Consider the following 23,459-nt stretch of genomic DNA (forward strand, 5'->3'; position numbering starts at 1 on the left):
GGTTTATATTTAAAACCTCCATTAGCACGCAATATATGAGCCAAAAACAGTTCGAATTGACCAGGATTACAGCAACGGTCCTGTAAATACTCTACAAAGACTCTTTGAGTGAAAGTAGAGTCGTGTAATGCGCACATTTGTGTTTGACACGGTGATTCACGATGGATTTATCAATAGCCGCTCCTTATGAGACTCACCCACATACACAAGAGCTAAAAACTCTTTATAATGGTTTTGAATTAAACCATTCAAGGTTCTTCTCCCTTGAAATAGGCCTTGCATGTTAAGACTGGAAGGATAAAATCACTCTAAACTTGCCTGTGCAAAACTATATCCAAGAAAAACCTATATACAATATCAACTCAAGTATTTCAGAGATGCAACTATTTTTTTTTTCTTTCTTAAAAGCAATAGTTCACCCAAAAAATAAAATAAGATGACAATTTACTCACTCTCGGGCCATCCAAGATGTACAGTAAATTAGGTTTTGTTTCTTCATCAGATTTGGAGAAATGTATTCCATCACTTGCTCATCAATGGATCCTCTGCAGTGAATGGGTGCCGTCAGAATGATATAGTCCAACAGCTGATAAAAACATCAAAATAATCCACAAGTAATCTATTATTGAACTGTTTTGGCTTATAAACGGTGCTTGATCTGTGCATATTTCTATCCTGGTTTAGATGAGACAAATTCTTCACTGTATGAAGCGTTATTATGGATTATATACTCTTTTTTTTCTCTTTTTTTTCAGAAGCAAAGGTTTGAAGTATAAAATGTATTAATGATCCAGCTTTTCACTTCACAAGATGTTTTATAATTGATGGACTGGAGTGGTGTGGATGACTATGATGGTTTTATCATCTGTTTGGACTCTCATTCTGACGGCACCCATTCACTGCAGAAGATCTACTGGTTGGCTATTCCCACTCATACGGTTCCTTTAATAATTAACTTGATTATTAGAACTATTGAATCAACTAAATGGATGATAAATGCAACAATTTACCACATAATTTAGCTTTTGCTCTATGCCAACAAATAAAGTTCACTTGTTTACACTCACAAACTAACAGCTCTCTTTGCTGTTTTTGATTGATTCCACTGTTCTCATTTATAAGTCGTTTTGGATAAAAGCGTCTGCTAAATGAATAAATGTAAATGTAACTAACAAAAACAAAAAAAGGCCTAAGTATAGCCAATTACTTCATGAAAATACACATTTCACAATATATATGTTTAATATAATGCATAATAATAATGTTAATTGAACTTCCACTTTGCATTACAGATAAATGCGAAAAAATCCAGGCATATCATACAGCAATTACATTGTTAAAATGCATGACCAGAAGGTAGAAACTCATTAAAAGGATGAATTTACAGCTCAAAATGAACGTAAGTGCACTGAATTTCTGCATTCAATTTCAAAGAGATATTATTTTAGATGCTGTTCTCTTTAAAACGAAGGCATACAGCTGACAAGCTTTAAAAAAATTAAGTGTTTTTATGAACAATAATATATATATATATAAAAAAACTAAATAAAAAGCAAATATAAGCAATAAAAATAAACTGAAAATATTACAATATTAAAAAAGACAACAAAAAACAATACGGTAACAATACGTTAACTAAAAGACAAAATAAGATAAAATGTATTAAGAAAATAGAAATTATATGAAATATTATTAAACATAATAATTAAAAAAGTATTAAATTAAATTAAATTAAATTAAATTAAATTAAATTAAATTAAATTAAATTAAATTAAATTCAAACAGATCTGAAGTGTGTTTCTGCTTCTAAGGCCTCCCGAGTACTTGCCTCCATAGACTTTGGTCAGTGCATTACTGTAAAACCTAAAAATACTGAGCGTTGAGTCAGATTGATTGTCAGTAGTAGTGGACAGCACATGAAACAGCTTCACTGAAGGGAAATGTGGCGATTCAAAGCAGCAGACAGAAAGCTGCCAACACGAGGCGTATCAGATCCCTGTTGGGAGGCTCGAAATATTGTTTTTAATCGTGTGTCATTTCCAGACCCAAAGAAACTAAAGATGACCTGGATTCAGCGCCCTGATTTCAACTGTCATAAACCAGGGCAAAACTTCAGTCATTCATACTAACAGCCTCAACTTTGAATAACATTCGTATCTGCTTACCAAATCAACACAAAGCAAGCAGAATGAACAAGCTCTCTCTCTCTCACACACACACACACACACACAAATAATAGAGTTATCTTCTCCATCTCTGTGCACCGCCATTCATTGTTTTCTTTCCATTTGACCGTATTTTCTTTCACTAGTGGCATCTGTTTCCTGTCAGTGAATATCAGGTTATGAAAGCATATCTCTGGACAGCAGCGTGTTGTTGTGATCATGCATCATAGATGGACGACAGCAGGACACACAAAGCCGTGATTCAGCGTCTGTCGTTAGGAGGCAGATGCGGGTATTAGTGAATATTATGTGACAGCGAAACGATTTTTGGCAACACAGAATCAGGACGGCTGGGAAAGAGACAGGGATCTGATGTGAGATGAGCCTTCAAACCTCAAATAAACAATCAAGAAATAACTGCAATCATTATTAAAGACTGAGGAAATGTATATGAAATGTGTTTAAATGTGTGTCATTTATGGAATACTTATATATTAATTTATATATGAAACACATATAATAGCACATAAATATACATATAATTTATCTATCAACCTATCACATTGTAATATATATCAATTAATTGTTATGTATATTAATATAATGCAGTACAAAATACAGTGAAATATCTTAATGAAAGTACGACTGAAAAAACATACATTTTTTTTAAAGATTGAGTATTTGTTATATAGATATTAATAATAATAAATATTTAAATAAAGCAAAATAAAATAATATCTTCATAAAACTGAAGCCTAGAAAAAAATGTGTGTGTGTGTGTGTGTGTGTATATATATATATATATATATATATATATATATATATATAAACATATTTAAGTACTATATGAATTCATATAAATTTTAGTAGTTTATTAATATCAACTATTCATAAACATGTTAAAGAAAAAAAACATATATTAATGCAATTGTTTCTATGATCATCTATGATGCAGAATGCAGTAATATCTAAAAAAATATTTATGAATGACTTAAAACATATGTGTCACAAACGAGACAGGAGGCAGACAGGATGGACCGTATGTGAGTTTTATTAGCAGAATGCTCCGAACCAGACGGGAATATCAGAGTGAGAGCGAGTATGGACCAATATCAATACAACGGAACGATCTCTGATCACAGTAAGTGGAAGTGGAATCACCGAGGGAGGACTGAAGGCAGAAGAAGATTGGCCGATCTTTGAGGGTTCTCAGAAGATTCGCGGATTCTCAGGTGAGTGTTGAGATAGAGTCTGTAAGCCATGTAATGACGAGATCAGACGGAGACTGAAGGTTGAGAGTGGGTATATAAGGGCGAGCAGTGATGAAGGATAGCAGGTGACGGTGATGAGGATGAAGAGATGCAGGTGATGACAATTAATATTCAGGGGATGACGAGCGAGTGGGTGGAGGGAGTGATGATGATGGTGGTGGAATCCTGACAGTACCCCCTCCTCCCGAGGCGGCTCTTGACGCTTGAGAAGAGGGGCATTGGCGACGGCGAGGCCTACCACGACCTCTGGGGGCAGGACGATCAGGATGGTCTGCATGAAACTGGGTGAGGAGGGTTGGGTCCAGAATGTCTTCGCGGGGTACCCATGAGCGTTCCTCGGGGCCATAATCCTCCCAGTCGACTAGATATTCCAGCCGGGGGCCTCGTCGCCGCGAATCCATGATGCTGCGGACACGGTAGATAGGCTCCTCTTCTACTGGAACGGGAGGAGGAGGTAAGTCCCTAGGTCCTGGATCTGAGGGAGGAGAAGTGACAGGATCAATGAAGGGTTTTAACAAGGAGACGTGAAATGAGGGTGAAAACTTGTAATGAGGTGGGAGGTTGAGCCTGTAAGTGACTTCATTCAGCTGCCTCTGCACGGTAAATGGTCCGATGTATCGGGGACTCAGCTTACGGCAGGGCAGGCGAAGGCGGATGTCTCGGGTAGAAAGCCACACCTTCTGACCCGGTTGGTACTGGGGAGGGTCTGTCCGTCGACGATCGGCTTGGGTCTTGTGCCTTCGCACTGCCTGTTGGAGGTGAACGTGAGCTGAGTCCCATACCCTCTCGCTCTGATGGAACCAATAGTCAACGGCTGGGACCTCCGAGGGCTCCCCAGACCAAGGGAATAGAGGAGGTTGAAAACCCAGGATACATTGAAAGGGAGTGAGCCCGGTGGTGGATTGCCTGAGAGAATTCTGGGCGTATTCAGCCCAGGGGAGGTAGCGGCTCCAGCTGTCCTGGTACTGGTGGCAATATGACCTGAGGTACCGTCCTATCTCCTGGATCTTCCGCTCAGTCTGGCCGTTCGTCTGAGGGTGGTATCCTGAGGATAGACTAACAGTTACCCCAAGTAGTCGGAAGAAGGCTAGCCATACCCGAGATATGAACTGCGGGACCTCTATCCGATACTATATCTTCGGGAATTCCAAAATTTCTGAAAACATGGTGGAACAAAGCCTCCGCGGTCTCAAAGGCGGTAGGGAGTCCAGGTAAGGGGATCAGCTTGCAAGCCTTCGAGAACCGATCCACTGCTACTAGAATACAGGTGAAGTTGTTAGATTTAGGAAGGTCAGTCATGAAGTCTACACCTAGATGAGACCATGGACGACGGGGTATAGGAAGAGGTACGAGTTTACCCTCCGGGAGTTTTCTGGGAGTATTAGAGATGGCGCAGACTGAGCACCCTTGGACAAACCGGGAGACATCTTGGGAGATAGATGGCCACCAGTACCGTTGACTGAGGAGCGAGAGGGTACGCCTGCTACCTGGATGACCAGAGCCCGGAGCTGTATGAGCAGAGTCCAGAAGGGCGGTGCGGAATTGTTGAGGTACAAAGGTGAGCCCCTCTGGACCTCCCGGCGGAGCGGGATGGAGACGGTTTTCCTGGGATATCTGATCGTCTATGTCCCAGAGGATTGGACAGGCGAACACGGCTGGAGGGAGAATGGGTTCAGGGCGGTACTCCTCAGACGAGGAATGATGGAGGCGAGAGAGAGCGTCAGCTTTTCCATTCTTACAGCCGGGTCGGTAGGTAACAACGAAATCAAAACGGGTGAAGAAGAGAGCCCAGCGGGCCTGACGAGGATTGAGCCGCTTGGCTTCTTTGAGGTATTCCAGATTACGATGATCGGTGATTACTTGAAATTGGTGATTGGCTCCCTCCAGCCAATGCCTCCACTCTTCCAAGGCAAGCTTGATTGCAAGCAGTTCCCGATTTCCGATGTCATAGTTTCGCTCCGCCGGGGACAGCTTCTTGGAGAAGAAGGCACATGGATGGAGTCTGGAAGGTTCACCCTGCCGCTGGGAGAGGACTGCTCCTACTCCAGTAGAAGACGCATCAACCTCGACGACAAATGGCAGATCTGGATCAGGATGGGCGAGGACGGGAGCGGTTGAAAAGGCGTCTTTTAATTGTTGGAAGGCTTGGATGGCTTCGGGGGAGAAGGATAGAGACTTGGTCTGGCCCTTCAAAGAGGAGGTCAGAGGAGCACTGATAATGCTGTAGTTATGGATGAATCTCCTGTAAAAGTTGGCAAATCCGAGGAATCTTTGAAGCTCTTTCACTGTAGTGGGCTGCGGCCAGTTCCGGATGGTATCCACCTTCCTCTGGTCCATTTGCACACCATGCTGATTTATGATATAGCCCAAAAACTGTACCGACGTGGTGTGAAATTCACATTTCTCCAATTTCAGGAATAAGTGATGGGCTCTCAATTTCTGCAGGACCAGAGTGACATGGCGTCTGTGTTCAGGAAGTGATGATGAATAGATGAGGATATCATCCAAGTAGACTACAACAAATCTATTGAGGTACTCTCGGAACACTTCATTCATATAATTCTGAAAGACTGCAGGGGCGTTGGATAGGCCGAACGGCATTACCCTGTACTCATAGTGGCCGGAAGGGGTGACGAAAGCAGTCTTCCACTCGTCACCCCGACGGATACGGATCAAGTTGTATGCACTGCGCAGATCCAACTTGGAGAATATACGGGCCCCACGTAGTTGTTCCAGGGCTGCTGGGACCAGAGGAAGGGGGTAGCGAAATTTGACCGTTTGGGAGTTGAGATGGCGGTAATCAATACACGGTCGCAAGCCTCCATCCTTCTTAGCCACGAAAAAGAAGCTGGAAGCGGCAGGTGAAACCGATGGTCGGATGAACTGCTGCTGAAGGGCTTCTTTCACATACTCCTCCATGGCCTTCTGTTCCGGGATGGAGAGAGGGTAGATACGGCCTTTAGGTAGAGTGGCTCCAGGTAGCAGGTCGATGGCGCAGTCCCATGGCCGATGGGGTGGTAACTTGGTCGCCAACTGCTTGCTGAACACATCCTGGAACCCCCTGTACTCAGCAGGAATCTCCACTTGATGCTGGACTTCTGGACTCTCAACTGAAGTCGAACAGACTGGGAGTTTGGGTTTGAGCACGGAGGACGAAGAAGAGGGAGAAGATAGGGCTTTCTTCTTGACTGGAGCTAGACAGGTATGTGTACAGTTTTCTCCCCAACGAAGAACCTCCCCGGATTTCCAGTCAATGGTGGGTTGATGTTGGATCAACCAGGGGCGTCCCAGGATGAGCTCAGCAGTAGACTCCTCCAGCACCAGGAATGAGATCTCTTCTGTGTGTAAACAGCCCATGCGGAGCGTTAATGTGGGAGAGACATGACTGATTCGACCTCGACCCAGCGGCTTTCCTTGGATGGTTTGAACTCTGAGCTCTTGAAGGCTGCGGTGCTTGCGGACGTTCAGTTTTTGGAGGAGCTGGGTTGAAATGAAGTTCCCCGCTGAACCGGAGTCGAGAAGGGCTTGCGCTGAGACACAGATATGCGGGGTTAGTAGATGAACCATGGTACGATTTAAAGATTCCACTTTAGGAGGGATCTGAATGGAGCTTACCGCAGAACGTTGAGGTCGAACAGGACAGGAGCAGATGAGGTGATTGTCGCTCCCGCAGTACAGACAGAGGTGAAGCTGGATACGACGCTGGCGCTCAGAAGGAGTGAGATGGGTGGAGTCCACTTGCATGGGCTCAGGTGCTGGAGGAGAAGCAATGGGAATCGAGGACGGAGGACTGACAGCGGTAGACGGATTGTCACAGGCAGATAATCGTTGTGAAACTCGAATGGTCTTCTGAATGAGGTTCTCAATTCCCATGGAGTCATCATAAACAACCAATAGCTGACGGATGTTCGGATTCAGGCCGTGGCGGAAAGCGGTAATCAGGGCCGACTCGTTCCAGCCACAGGATGCCGCCAGGGTGCGAAACTGGAGGGCATACGTACTGACCGAGGAGTTTCCTTGACGGAGATTGTAAAGCTGATCGTGAACTGAGAGATCTGAAACAGCCTGGCCAAAGACTTCCTTAAAATGAGACATGAAACCTGACAGAGACTTTAACACTGGGGAGTCTGAATTCCAAAGAGATTGTGCCCACTGGAGAGCTCTGCCAGAGAGTAGAGAAATAATAAAGGCCACCCGGGCGGAATCATCGGTAAACTGATGCGCTTGCATTTGGAAATATAGTGAAACCTGAAGCAAAAAACCGCTGCAATCCTCCTCCTCACCACTGAACGGCGCTGGTCGGGCCATGGGACTCGCAGAGGCAGCCGGCGAAGTAGCGGGTGTTTGCGGAAGTTGATGTTGGCGTGCAGAGTGAAGGATTGCTTCAGGGATGGCGGAAGGGTTGTCCGGTAAAGAAGAGAAGATTGACTGGCGCACTGCTCGCACTAGTTCGGCAAACGGGTCTTGAGATGGATTTCCCCCAGGCTCCGTAGGATTCTGCATCTTTGGTCTGATCTTCTGTCACAAACGAGACAGGAGGCAGACAGGATGGACCGTATGTGAGTTTTATTAGCAGAATGCTCCGAACCAGACGGGAATATCAGAGTGAGAGCGAGTATGGACCAATATCAATACAACGGAACGATCTCTGATCACAGTAAGTGGAAGTGGAATCACCGAGGGAGGACTGAAGGCAGAAGAAGATTGGCCGATCTTTGAGGGTTCTCAGAAGATTCGCGGATTCTCAGGTGAGTGTTGAGATAGAGTCTGTAAGCCATGTAATGACGAGATCAGACGGAGACTGAAGGTTGAGAGTGGGTATATAAGGGCGAGCAGTGATGAAGGATAGCAGGTGACGGTGATGAGGATGAAGAGATGCAGGTGATGACAATTAATATTCAGGGGATGACGAGCGAGTGGGTGGAGGGAGTGATGATGATGGTGGTGGAATCCTGACAATATGAAGTATTATATTTGTATATTTAATAAATTAAGTTATATTATGAAAAATAAAATATGTACGCAATTTTAATAAATATCTAAATATAATTTTATACAATTATTATTTAACATTAAAATATCACTTAATATATTTATCCTTTAAGATTTTAATATTTTTTTTTTATTTATTTTTTTTATAAATCAAAATACAGTACAATATCTGGTATATTGTCTGACTTCACCCATGCATGGGCAGGTGTGCCCTCACTTGGCTGCAGTCAAAGACAAGTCTCTGTGTTAGTAAACCACTGATGAACTAAACTCTTCAGACACACATCTATAGCTGGTCAATACTGCAGTGGACTCCAGAGTCCCTGAACACTTCCTGTCCCTGATTTAGCAGCGATCCGTCTCTTCCTCTGCGCTCTTCCTCTCAGATGCTGGCTGCTCGTGCTGCACATAAACAGCTCCAGTGGAAGAAAGGCCTGCATTGTGACACTGCACCTGGACTGGTGTGGCCCGAGTCGGGTTCTGGACTCAATCTCTGAGTCAGAGCCAGTTCTCTTTGAGAGAGCATCCCACATCTGTGCTGAATGCCAGGATGTTTTCTGATTAGAGGAATGGCTTAGCCAAAAATATGGATGTTCAGTTATCATTTACTCAGTTTCATGTCATTCCAAACCTGTATGACTTTATTCCCTCTGTAGAAAACACTCGGTGTGCCTAAACCAATTGAGATGTTCACAATTTACAATTATTTATGAACTATTATATTAATCTAATATCTATTTTATATTATTTAATGTGTATATATTTAATTTCATATCATATATATATATATATATATATATATATATATATATATATATATATATATATTTTTTATTATTAATTTTGCTATGTGCCTTTGTCATGCTTAATTAGTATTAATTAACACTTATTTTATTTTATTTCGTTTAATCTAATATGAGCATAAAATAAAATAAAATAAAATAAAGTGAGAAACTATGAGTTAGTAAAAAACTAACTTTTAAATTAACTTTTAAAGGCAAAGTGAAAACATAATAATATTAGAGTTTCTTGGTCTGCATTCCACTCAAATAAAATAAAATAATAAAACTAAATGAAAATAAAATAAACAGTAAGACACTAGGAGATAATGAACTACTTTAGGCAAAATGAATATATAATAATGAATAACATTAGTCATGAGCATTTCTTGGTCTGCATTCCATTCAAATAAAATGTAAAATAAAATTAAAAATTAAATAAAAAATAAATAAATAAAAAAACAGTGAGACACTACAAGATAGTAAAGAACCTCAGGCATAATATATTCACATTAGTCTGACCATTTCTTGGTCTGCCTTTCACTCAAGTCAAATCAGGCTGAAAGAAAGTCATACAGGTAACAACATGAGGGTGAATAAATGATGACCATTCTCGTTTTTGAGTGAGCTGTCCCTTTAACGGAGAGAAGTGTGTGTAAGATTTCTTGTAGCTGTGCTGCAGTGTGAGAGTGTAACCGAGGTGAGAGAGGTAAAACCACAGGCTCTCATTAATCACCTGCGCTCTGCTGCCTGCCTTCCCTTCTGCCGAGCACAGGTTCGTATTTTAGGTGACGCTAATAATAGATATCCTTAACACACACACACACACACACACACACACACACACCTGTCACCTGTGATTCATTTACGAAGGTATGAACACAAACAAACACACACACAGCTTCTCATTAACATACAAGGCAAAAATGGACCTTCGCCAAACAGCAAATGTAAATAAAAATTGGCTTTGGTGAGTAAATGAAAACAGCTGGCCAGAACCTTTTTTTTTTACGATTAGAAAATAACACATGGTTTAAATCGCAATATAAGAACAACAGTCTGACCCTGGCTGTTTTTATTTTCTTCCTCCAACTTCAGCAATGTGAGAAAAATCAACAGATCAACAACAACAACAAAAAAACAAGCTCAGAGCCGGCTGATGATATTACTGATACATAAACTAACAACATATAAACATATTAGTGCTATTATGAGCTAAAACCAAAAGATTACAAATAGCTTTGTTCACTGAAATAAAACAAAATAAAAACATATTAGACAGAGAAATTAGACAAATGAAAATTAGACACAAACAAGGTTATTAGTCAACTCAAATTAAAACCACAAAACAAATTGTTAGTTGAAATAAAATAAATGTAAATGAATAAATAAATTAAATATAAAAAACTGAAAATTATTTTCAGTTAACAGCCAAACATTTCGCATTTTCATTTAGTCTATCTTCATGTATAACTGTAACTGAAACTGAGATATAATTTAGATATTAAAAACTAATAATGACTAATGACAAAAATGCACAACAAAATTACGAAAACCTGAAATAAAATGAAAACAGAAAACTAAATCCAAAATGTCACACACACACACACACACACACACACACATATATATATATATATATATATATATATATATATATATATAAATATATATGTATATTAGGGCTGTCAAAAATAGCGCGTTAACGACGTTAATTAGTTGTTTGTCGTTAATTACGTCAAATTTTTTACGCATTTCACGCATGTGCAGTGTGACAAATTATTTAGGTCAGGAAAGTCTCGTCGATCTCTGAATTCTCAAGATAGTAAAAAACAGCTGCGACGAAAACACAGAAGAAGCTTAAGGTTTTACCCCAGTTACTCTCAAATACATTCATGCCAAGCTCTATAAACAGAGACGACTTTGGTAGTTGATACGCTGGAGCTTCTTCTTCCTGTTATAGCGTCCTGTGTTTCACACTGCCCATGCGCAGAACGCCTACATGCAATGCAGCGAAAATTACAGCTGTTTGGGAAAGCATATGCATTTTTACTTGGTTTTACTGGCACTTGAAGCCTTCAGAACGTGAAAATATCGATCCTAAAGTATTGTGGCAGAGCAAATGAACACCTCCCAAAAGTGTGCCCAGAGTGCAGAGGGAGCATGTTTGTGTTTCTGAGTTCATTCTTTTGAGTTTCTCTATGCATAATTTCATAGATATGTGGCTATATTTAACCACTGGTTCACCTAAAACTCTTACACTATCTGTAGTTAAATGGCATGGTTTGATATAGTGCTCAGGTTAATTTGATTAAGTAAATGTTAAACTTTTGAAATTCAGAAAAAAAGAACCACATATTGATGAATCAATACATGAATATAATGTATCTGTGTCCTGTTATTTATCTTTTGGTACGCATTTCAGAAAAAAAAAAAACAATGGTTAGGATTCAGGTGTAATTTCAAATAGTGATTAATCATGATTAATCCACTGAAAATTCTGATTAATTTGATTAAAATTTTTAATCATTTGACAGCCCTAATATATATATATATATATATATATATATGTGTGTGTGTGTGTGTGTGTGTGTACAAAAAAAACATAAAATAACTAAAACTTCAAATGAAAATATTAGTATAAATAGCCTATAAAATATATAAATCCAAAAAAGTTCATTAAAAAAATTAATAAATACAACAGTTACAGTAGTATATTAAAGTACTAATGTGTGTGTGTGTGTGTGTGTGTGTGTGTGTGTGTGTGTGTGTATCAAGTTATATCTGGATTACTACACTGAGCAAATCCTTTAATAACAGTTAGGAATTACAATGAACTTTACGTCAGCCCACACTGAAGCTTAAATCAACTGCACAGCGTCACACATTCACTCACCAGACAGTATTTTCAGTCCACTTTCAGTTCAGTCCATTAGTGAAAGCTGTTTCTGCTCTGCTCACACGGGTGAACACTGTAGCCTGTTAATACGGTCGCCGAAATGAAGCTGCGCAGCATTGGTGTGCATGTCATAAACCACAGAACAGGAAAACACACAAAACCACCTGAGAACAGAAAGCTCTGGTTTTCCTCACAGTATATCCTCCTCTCCTCTCCGTTCTTTATCAGTCAACCTTGCGCAGTCGTGTCAAACATGCTCTGGCTGAAGGCTTTTATCAGCAGCCACACACACACACACACACACACACACACACACACACACACAAACACACTTGCTAGCTGGGTTTCACTGGCATCTACCGTTATCAAGTGAGGAAGAGATGATATTATCAGCTCGATATTTTTATAATTTTTTTGATAACGACCCAAAACCCCCTCAGAGGGTTTAACAATATTTTGCTTAGTATGTTTTTTTTGTTTTTTTTATGCTGGTAGCTTGGCTGGTGTCATTGATAAATAAATATGACACTAAAACCACCAATATATGGCAGCAAGTCCCTGCCTTAAAGAGTGATTCATTGAATCATTCATTGAAACGATTCATTTGAAATGGCTGATTCATTTAGAAAAGACTTAATGAATGGATAATTGAATCATTGACTCAAATGATTCATTCCAAAACAGATTCATTCAAGCACAAAACACTGTTGCTTTGAAACGCACAAATGGACTACTCTGTTTTGTTTGGAACTATTTTAGTTGGTGAAACAACAACAACAACAACAACAAAAAAAAGACAATATTGCATCTACAGTGTCTCACTCGATATTACCGTCATGTTTTTTGAACTGCCGTATATCAGATTTGTGATTGCGCTCATGCACTAATATCCAGGAAAACGGCAGACACTGGTTGGTTTTGTGATATTACTTAAATATATCTTAGAGTTGCAAAACAAAACAAAAACACATGGTTCTTCTCCATGCAAATGATGCTGGCACAGTCCTTGCACAAGCACTGCATACATTTAACACTCAGGTCAGAAACATAAGCCTACTCTATGAAATTCAAACAAAATATATACTTCAATGCTCATTGCAAGTAACAAGCCTTTACAGTAACAAACTGTGCTGCCGCTTCGTGACATATTCTCTGAGCTTTTACAACACATAGCAATTCATTTTTTTCATTAGTTTGTAATGACAAATGTGACACACGTTTACAGTATTAGTAAAATATCTGATATCCTTGTGTTAAGACTAACTACACCGAACTTTAATGTGGTTAGCAGAAGCTAAAAAAACATTTAAGGGGATTGTTTTCACCTTGCTACATGATAGAAGTGCAAACAGATAAAAAAAAAGGGAGGTGGATGTGAGAAAAAAAAAAAGAAAAGTGTGAGAGGTTTTATTTTGAATAATGATTGTTACTGGGAAGCTAAACCTCGGCGGGATGATTTTAGAGAAGTGGAAACCAGGCTGAGCAAAAACAGAAACAGTCTGTCTGATGGAGGACAGCACAGGTGATAATAAATAAAATAAATAAAATAAAATAAAATAAATAAAATAAAACAGCTTTAAATGAGCTCAGACAATAATGAATATATATTTCCGTCTGAATATTCCTTCCAAAAATAAAATAAAATAAAATAATTTAAATAGCATACAAATGAACAAATATTTAATTAATTATTAAATGTATTGATGTGCAAAACTGTATAATTTCCTGATATATCAAGTTTTTACATTTTGCATTATCATAAAAAAGTAAAATAATAATTAAATCAAACCGTTATTAAAACATAAATTAAATTATCTTTAATTAAATTTAGAGAATACATAGAAAAATGTATTTTCACTCTATGTTGTTTTAAATTACTAAAATTAATTATTAAAAGTATTCATGTATATTAACTTTATGACATGCCAAGGTTTTCCATGATTACAAGAACAGAAAAAGCTATTAAATGGGATCATGTGAAAAATTAAACAAATAGAATTAAACTTAAAATAGCATAACATATGCAATACATAAAAATAATACATAAATAAAAACAAAGAAAATGAATGAATAATGTGATTGCTGACTGACTAGTTGGCTGTAGTAGATTTTTGTGAAGCACATAATACGCCTCATTATAACAGAGACTGTGACATACAGTCTCTCTCTCTCTCTCTCTCTCTCTCTGTCTATCTATAAATCTTTCACTTTCTGTTCTCTCACAAAAACCACTTACTATTACTGGCATATGGCCATCATAAGCAGGATATGCATTTATTTCTCTCATCCCTGCATTTCTTCAAGAGTCAGAGTCACACAGTCTGATGATCTGATCTTGTTTTGACAGCCATGAAAACAATGATGAATAGAAAGAACAGCATCAAGGAAACTAAGTCAGTCTCTGAAAGGAAAAAACTGAGAGATGGACTGAAAAGAAAGCAGGGAGTACAGGTGGCTGAGACACAAAGGCACCTCAAACGCGACACACTTTCAAAGGCCTGATCTTTAATGTGCAGCCTGTTCCCATGCAGGACTGTTTGATTACAAACACACACTGCAAAGTCAGCGTCCCTCTGACAAATGTTGAGTCATACTGTATGCTTCATTTAGAAATAAACTTTGCATGTTTTGCAGAAGTGTTAAAAACCGCCGCTGATTTTATGCATTTATACATTTTATGCATTTATGATATTGTTTTAAGTAAGTGTGCAGGGAAACAAATAAATGGCAGAAGCTGTAGATAGCATATTGATAACGAATAACTGTTTGTAGACAGGAACGTGCTCTAAAAATCGGTCCAACAAGACACAACGCTTGATAAAAACAGGAACCCACAGCTGCCTTTCAGAAACCTCATCAGAAACGTTGGCTGTTTTTACACCAGAGGTTAAAATCTAGTGAGCTATACTTAAACAGCATGTTAAGGTTTAAGATGCACACTTGCACTTCGAAGTGTGGTGTGAAGAGGAGGAAGTACATTAGGCTAAAATAGAGAATCATTGCATGTGTGATATTACCATAAAGGAAAAGGATGAATGAAAATGACTGAAAGAAATATGAATAATAATATTTATATTTCATTTAAAATATAACAAAAATACAATAAATTAATGTTTAAACTGGTTTACAAATGAGTTAATACAAATACATAAACCAACATGCGTATAATTAATAAATAAATAGCTTCATTAAATACATAAATCAAATATGTAATTTAATAAATAAAAATAAATGTGCAGATAAAAATATAATTAACGTAAAACAAATGCATAAATGATTAAATAAAAATGTTATAAAGTTTTCAGAATTAATGAGTTAAAAATAAAAGTAAATAAATTGCATATTGATAAATACATACAACAAATACATAAATGAGTATTGTCGTACCATATCAATGTTCATTATGTATGCATGACATTATTAATAAAATAACTGTAATATATATACTAATTATATACAGTATTAAATACATTTATTTACATAAAATAAATGAATGTTATTAATTTATTCATTTTCACATAAAATAAACAATTCATATTTAATATTCATATTTATATAATATTAATAATTTAAACATTTTTAACCTTTGCAAACTCCCCATCTAGAGTTTAATAGGACTCTAAATGACCCTCACTCAAAAAAAAAAAATACTAAAAATTAAAAACAATGACATAGTATCACAACAGCTTAGCAACATGTGCTAATGTCAACCACTTTGAGTGTTTTTGTCTTAATGTCTTAACTTCTTGTAGAGCGTTTCAAATCATTCACTCGTGGTTCCATGACTGCTCCCTTACGAAGCGGCTGTCTATGTAGACAATGAGACAGGCCCAGAACGTCTGTCCAAAAACAGCCAACACTCACTGACTAGAGAACAGTTCTATCACTACAACCTTCATCTGTGATCATTACAGGAGAGAGCGAAAGCCTTTCCTCAGATCAGCGGGTCGGAGGAACTTCCTCTCGTTCCCAGTCTTTCACACCGAGTCATTGTTTAAAGCTGACTCAGAATGCACCGAGCTCGAAAACAGAAGGAAACAAGCCTTGTGACATCACTTCCTGTGAGCAAGTGAGAATTTGTGGTCAAACGGTAGAGAATATAAACCTAGTTGCAGTGGAAAAATGCTTCTCTGATGATCAAGACATTAAACATTCAAACAGCAAAACCTGAAGAAAAGTGGATTAGATTTTAAACTTGGGACTGTTTCCTGCTCCAAATATCTGCTCCCTTGAATGAGAGTGTGTCATCTCCAGCAGCCGTGTGTTACACATAATCACAAGTCAAAGACACTGGACCCTGTGATGATTTACTGCAAGGCATGTTTATTACACAAAGAGTGTAAACACCCACAGCTACAACGAGTGAACAAACTGTAAATGCATAGTGTTTTGCTCAATAGTTCAACCAAAAAAAGTTTGGCAAAAGTAGTAAGTACATAATGTTGGATTGTAAAACAGAAGAACATCAAATGTAATGTTACAGTAAAGGTAAAGCATGCAAAAAAAAAAATTTAAAAAATCTATATACAGTCTGAAGTAATTGCATTGCATGCATTGCCTTTACTGCAGCATTACATTTAATTAGGGATGTAACGATTAACCGTGGGCCGGTTGAAAATCGGTTCAAATATGTGATGATTCAAATCGGTTGAGATGTCAAACAAATCGCGATTCAGTTATGGAGTTTACATGAAAGTATGTCTGAGGGGAACTTACTGTCTTTTGAAAAGTTAAGATGGTATCTTTTATTTTAATCTGGCTTCTGTATAATGCATATTTCATAAGTTCATAAGTGTCGCGCTGCTTTGTTTACAGCAGAAACCAAGGAAACGCTTTAAGCGCAAAAAATACTGAAAAGAACTGAATTGAATCGGAATAGTTACATTTAATGCTCATGTTTATTATTTTAGTAGTTTTTAGTTTCGTTGGGGTTCACATACAGTACATGAAAAAATACAAGAAGATGAACAAGATCAGTTTTTTACATATATTTTTGCATATATTTCCACTAGTTATACACAACACCGTCACACCAGTAGTGTGATACTGTACGTGTGAAGATGCTGAGATAAACTGCATTTTATTTCTGCTAAAACTGCTAAAAACAGTCTTTGCCGGTGCAGCTGGAGTGAATCGGACCTGCCAAAACAAGACACAATGCAGCCTTGAAGCTCAACAAAAGTACAAAGATCAGCTACAAGAACTGAGAGCAGTTTCTACTTCAGCAATAGTTCACAAAATGATAATTCTGCGCAAATAATGAAAAATAAACAACTGACTTGCTCTCATCTTTATTATTGCTTGTTAATTTCTGAAAAGCTTTTTCTAAGCAGGTCTCAAAAAAAAATTGTGAAATTGAAATATTAGATGATAAAAATGTAAATGATTAAATTTTAAAAGCTAATGAAAAAAGAAATGTGAAATAATTTACACTCAAGTAATAAAGTTACAAAAATGCATTTTTTATTACAAAGCTATATAAGATAGCATTAAATAATTATAAACAAGTAATATGAATAAATAATACTATTAAATATGTATTAAATATAAACCTGTTAAAAACTTTATTAAATAAAATCTGAACTTTAAAATAAACTTTTTAAACTAAAAGTTGCCCTGGCAACTAACTGCTATAAATAAGTTGAAGTGATAAAGCAATAAAACCGAAATAAAAAATATTTTTGAAGCAATGTATAAATAGCATTCTAATAAAAATAAAAAAGCATTAGGATTACAAACATACATATATATATATATATATATAATACAATTTTAGATATATATAGAATCAAATAAAAATCATATTTAAAAATACAAATATTTTAATCATTTTAATTAATAAAATAATGACAAAAGTGTATATATATATATATATATATATATTTTTTTTTTTTTTTTTTTTTTTTTTTTTTTTTTTTTTTAGTGAATTCATAATATTAATAAATACTATATTAACAGAAAAATTTAAAAAAAGGATTCGTAAAAACATGAGGATCAGGAAATAATGACCAGTTTCATTTGTCAATGAGCTGTTGCTTTAATTGTAGGAGTTCCCAAATTTTCCTTTGGCATTTGTTCTTAAAAAGGTGTCCCTCAGGGGTGTACGTTAGGACGCAAAACATGCCTGTGCACACATGCCTCTACAAACACGCCCCGTCACAACCATTCACACAAGCTCTCTGTGCGTGGTAGCATCTTTTCACTTCTCTGTCTCTCTGCACGGTCACACCTCTCTATATGAATGTAAAACAGTAGCACAGTAAAACAGTAGCAGTAGCAGTAACTTGAGAGCTTGTTGATCTGAATGTGAGAACTTGTCATATTAACATTCGTATTTGTAAGTTGCAACTTTTACTCACAGCTCTGATGTGAAAAGCTGAATCTTTCAATTTGCACACACTGACAATGCTAAGTTGCAGATTAAAAAGCTGAATCTTTCAATTTGCACACTTGCAGATTAATAGTTACAAATATGTAGAATAGCATTCACATAAAGAAAATGACAAAAACAGACGTTTATGACATATTTACTTTTGCACAATGTCAAATTGGCACTTGCAACCTCTCAGATCTGGCAGTACAAGTTCAAATCCTAGCAACTTTTCATTCTCCTTTTGCGGTATTCCTGTTGGAAAACTCACTTGTGCACTTGTATATGCAGATTTGAGAGCACACAGCCGGGGGAGGAGCTGTAGTGCGAATGAAGTAATTTTATTGGTCGATGGCTGACCAACGAACAGCGGCAGCCATTGCGACTTGCCAAGAAAGAAATTTGTATTTTATGCATATGTATCAGTTATTTGTAAAACACTGCAAACTACTTTTAATAAGTATTAGCATGGATTGTGCATGGATAACTACGCTGTTTTTAAATTCCAGTGCAAAGAGGCAAATTAGAGGCATTTGGTGGCCAGGAAGATAATATTCATTTGTAATGCCATTGTTTAACCACTAGATAACCTTATGCATGTTTAATAAATACATGTATTTAGCTCTAGTTGCTCAAAACTAGTTGCTAGTCATAACTGCTTATTTTTTTAGGTTTTGCTTTTAAATGTACATTTAGACATTATCAAACACTCGATTTTTATAAGATGTTTTTTTTTTTATGTTGCATTTAAAAAGGTTCATTACTGACAAGCAAATTAGGAATTTAACCCAATAAAGAATTTAAAATTATTTTTCAAAACATAAAAATAATAAAAACAACAAGAGTTATGTTGCAACTCTGGTACAGCGATATGCAGTGGGATATAAACATGAAAGACATTGCATTATTTGTCTACCATATAATACCCGAATTTCTTAAAATCCTTTCAAAGCTAAGGATATTCAGCGAAAATAGTTTGCAACAGGAGCAAATGTTAGAGTGCTAGGATTTGAACTTGTACTGCCAGATCCAGTGCCAAGTTAACATTGTGCAAAAGTAAATATATTGTAAACATTTGTGTCTGTCATTTTCTTTGTGTGAATGTAATTTTACACATTTTTAGCAATTAATGTGCAACTTCCAATTCAAAACAAAGGTGTTTTGATTATTGTCTGTGTGTGCAAATAGAAAGATTCAGCTTTTCACATCGAGCTGTGAGTGTAAATTCCAACTTACAAATACAAATATTAATATGACAAGTGCTCACATTGAGATCAACAACCTCCCGGGTTTAGCTAATGATTTACCCACATATTCTTTATCACCTCGTCTGTTCTGGGGTCTATGATTATTCAGAGGTAATCTCGTGGTCAGCTGGTTGGCAGGTCTGGGAACAGACCTGTGTGCTCTTCCTGACACGGGTCCAGACCCAGTCGCGGTCACTCGCAGCACAGCAACACAAAGTCATCCCGCAATGCTGCAAAATTACTGCCCTCTAATATCTTATTTATAACAATGTCAGTGCTTGAAGCAAGTCTAAGGGGTTTTATTTATTTATTTTTTTGCTTGTTTTATCATTCTTCTCAACATTTGGAGAAATGTAGCATTTCATTACTTGAAATATTCTCTGCAGTGAATGGGTGCCGTCAGAATGAGAGTCCAAACAGCTGATAAAAAAAAAAATAATAATAATAGCCTTCACAATAATCATCAAGTAATCCACTCCAGTGCATCAAGTAACATCTTCTAAAGTGAAAAACTGTGTGTTTGATGCTTTATTTTAAACATAATTCAGGTGTTTTTACATTAAACCATTACTTCTGGCCAAAATATAAATCCATAATCCATAATATTGCTTCCCCTCCGGTGAAAAAGTAGATCCTCTGTTGTCCTCTCACATCAAAATCCACCCATATATTTGTTTAGAGCTGTTTTGACTTGTAAACAGTGCTTGATCTGTGCATATTTCTCTCCTGAATCAGATGAGATGACTTTTTCACTGGAGAAAGCAATATTACTAACGGAGGACATATTGATATTTAGCTGGAAGCAACAGTTTAATGTTAACACCTTAATTAATTTTTTTTTTTTTTTTTTTTTTTTTTTTTTCTACAAACACATTTTTCTTTACAAGATGTTAACTGATGGACTGGAGTGCTGTGGATTATTATGATGTTTTTATCAGCTATTTGGACCCATTCACTGCAGAGTATTCGTTGGTGAGCAAGTGACAAAAAGCTACATTTCTCCAAATTTGTTCTGATGATTAAACAAACTCATTACCATCTCGGTTGGCCTGAGGGAGAATAAATGATAAACTTTTTGGTGAACTATTCCTTAAAGTGGGTGACTGTTTTTCTTCAGTTGACTAGATTGTTTTTGTTTTGCTCATATTTCCTTCATCCTGGAAATACACTTCCTTCCAAGAACTTTATCTGATGTTGTTGATAAAGCACCATTCAGCTCCTCTGCAGAAACGCTTCGGCGGTGTGAGATCTGGCCCGTGTGCAGTGAAGCAGTCACTGCAATGCAAATGCACGCAGTGAATCGAAACATGAGGTGATTGCATTCTTCACCAGCTCGTCTGCATGTTTGTTATATGCTCAACGTATTCGGCTGATTTAATTGTGATTTCTTGAGCAGGTTCTCAAGCGAGTCTGAGGGTTTATTATATTTTATAAATCCACCTTATCATATGCATATTAAACAGCTATGACAAACAACATGAAAATATAATGTAGGCCATATACTGTACATTTAGTGCTGGTACATAAAAAGCAGGCCTACATGCCACTGTGCATCTTTATCTCTGTGTGTGTGTGTGTGTGTGTTGTTTGGGTGTGTGTTTGGGTGAGAGAGCGAGAGAGATCAGGGTTTATCATTCTATGAAAATGTGCAACACCCCTACACTTCAGTCTCACCCTTGTTGCCCCAGACAACAGCTGTGCTCTAACTGCAAACAGAGACGTTTCTGATACATGTGGAACTTACGGATAAACATCACAGAAACTGAAAAGAAAGACTGGAAGCCTGAATCCTGATGGAAGAAGTCAGACCACATTATATTCCCAGTCACTGACTCCCAATGAACTGTCGGCTCTCCTACATCAAGCATGATAAGAAAAATGCAGTGGTCTGCTTTGCTCTTCTGTGAGGGTCAGAAGTGGATTAGGCATTCATTAATTCAGCAGTGGGATTATGGAAATCCTGAGCCGGCTCTGACAACAGCTACGGGAAAGTGGCAAAAACAATGATGATTTTTGTTGCTTTGTACTGACTGGAGCAGACAGAAACAATAGAGCTCTCATTCCTGACAGGGTCAACAGAGATTAGAGGCGACGCGGACGCAAAACAGAGACCTCATTTATCCATCCAATCACAGCAAATCACATGCAATTCTGCAGATTATGACATCAGCAATTAGCCAATCAGGAGATGCTCTGTTGGCTGAAAATGTTAACAAAGGAAGTGTAGCAATTTGAATTTATATTCCAATGGTCTTTATACACATATTACTTTTCTTCTTTTTATTATTCTTTTTTTTTTTTTTACAAATATTACTGACATAAAATAAAATAGTCTCCTTATGCTACAGAGTGAACAAATAAATTCTCATTTAGATAAGATATATAATAAAACAATAATAAACTGAATTAATGCTGATTATTTCACAAGCATAGTTTTACAAACAAAGTGTACACATTTTTAATAAGCCTCTCAAAACAAAATAAACAAAACAAAACAAAATTAAATTAAATAAAATTAATTAAGAAATTGTAAGGGTTTCTTCTGTAAAGTAATAGCTTAGCTAGAATAAAGAGAACAATAATGTCTGGTTCAGAGCTAGAAATGAATACAATGTTTAAAAGGAAAATTATATAGCAATAAATCCTAACTGCATAACTGTAAATCAGTGACACACCTCACATCGTCTGGGCTTGGAGCAGGTAAAGTCAGTCTAATGCTATTTCTCTTCCTTACAAACCACAGCTTCAGTCTTATTACGGCTGACTAAACCATTACAGTATGTGTTGCATCATCAGAAATATTCCTCTGAGACAGAATAATGTAAATACAAGCAATATCCCATTCAGAAACAAAAACAAATGTTATTTTAATGTAAGCACTTTGACTTTTTTCCTATTGCTATATTCCTGTATATTCCCGTTTATCATTCTGTCTCTCTGCTTGTCCATCCACTGAATCATCTAACAACCATAACATGTGCAGCCTTCATTTCAAGCTAATTTTGAGAGAGAAAAATCTACCTTTCTTATCAGCACTGCATGAGCACAGCCAATTAAGATCCGTTGAATGCTGCAAGAACAGGTTTCATTAGTAGGGAATTTTAATTGCATTTTCTCCTCCCAGCATTAATCTCAGAGCGGGAAACAGATCATTATATAGGACACACCGCCTTTCTGTTCTTACACCCTGAAACACAAGATGCAATTAACTCAACACTGATTTCATAACCATAACTTCTCCTCTCTGCCAATGGATCATTATTTGTTAATCAGAATAGAGCAACTCAGTTCAGATAAATTGTAGTAATAGAGTTTTAGTTCTTATGCATTTCCTCAGTTCCCACAAGTATATAATGCACTACAAAAGGCAAATCCAAATGTTTTTTTCTTACTACTAGGAGTCTTTTCTCAATCCAAACCTTGCTTTAATCTGTTTCTCCTTGTTTTGTAAAACTAGAAATGTCAACAAAGGAAGTGAAGCAATTTGCCTCTTACTACACTGACCTGAAGACAAACACAATAACTCCAAAAGCATCCATCCGTCCGTCAATCCATCACTTTATTTAAATAAATCGATTTTTTAATCGTATTTTTAAATAATTACGGCATTGAATCTACAAAAATGTGTCCAAATGTGTCTTTACAGCATTGACCCTAGCAAGTTGAATGTTGCTTTTCGTGAATTCTTCTAAGAGCAGAAGCAGGAAAATCTTCAGCTCCCTATGTAAGCTATAGG

The 23,459-nt window shown here is 37.2% G+C and overlaps 1 protein-coding gene across 4 annotated transcripts in view; it reads right to left on the reverse strand.

Moving 5' to 3' along the window:
• The window catches only part of LOC113111386 (receptor-type tyrosine-protein phosphatase epsilon-like), a 73,106-nt gene that overhangs the window by 34,444 nt on the left and 15,203 nt on the right, over nt 1–23,459 (reverse strand). Inside the window, exon 1 of one of the 4 annotated variants that reach the window (XM_026276041.1) lies at nt 12,104–12,234. The exons of the other annotated variants lie outside the window; for them this stretch is intronic. The gene's annotated coding sequence lies outside the window, so the exon portion shown is untranslated. Of the gene's footprint in view, nt 1–12,103; nt 12,235–23,459 lie in introns of those variants that run through there. 4 annotated transcript variants of the gene reach the window in all.

This window comes from Carassius auratus, chromosome 12, assembly GCF_003368295.1.
Source record: "Carassius auratus strain Wakin chromosome 12, ASM336829v1, whole genome shotgun sequence".
In the NCBI taxonomy this organism is placed as follows: domain Eukaryota; kingdom Metazoa; phylum Chordata; class Actinopteri; order Cypriniformes; family Cyprinidae; genus Carassius; species Carassius auratus.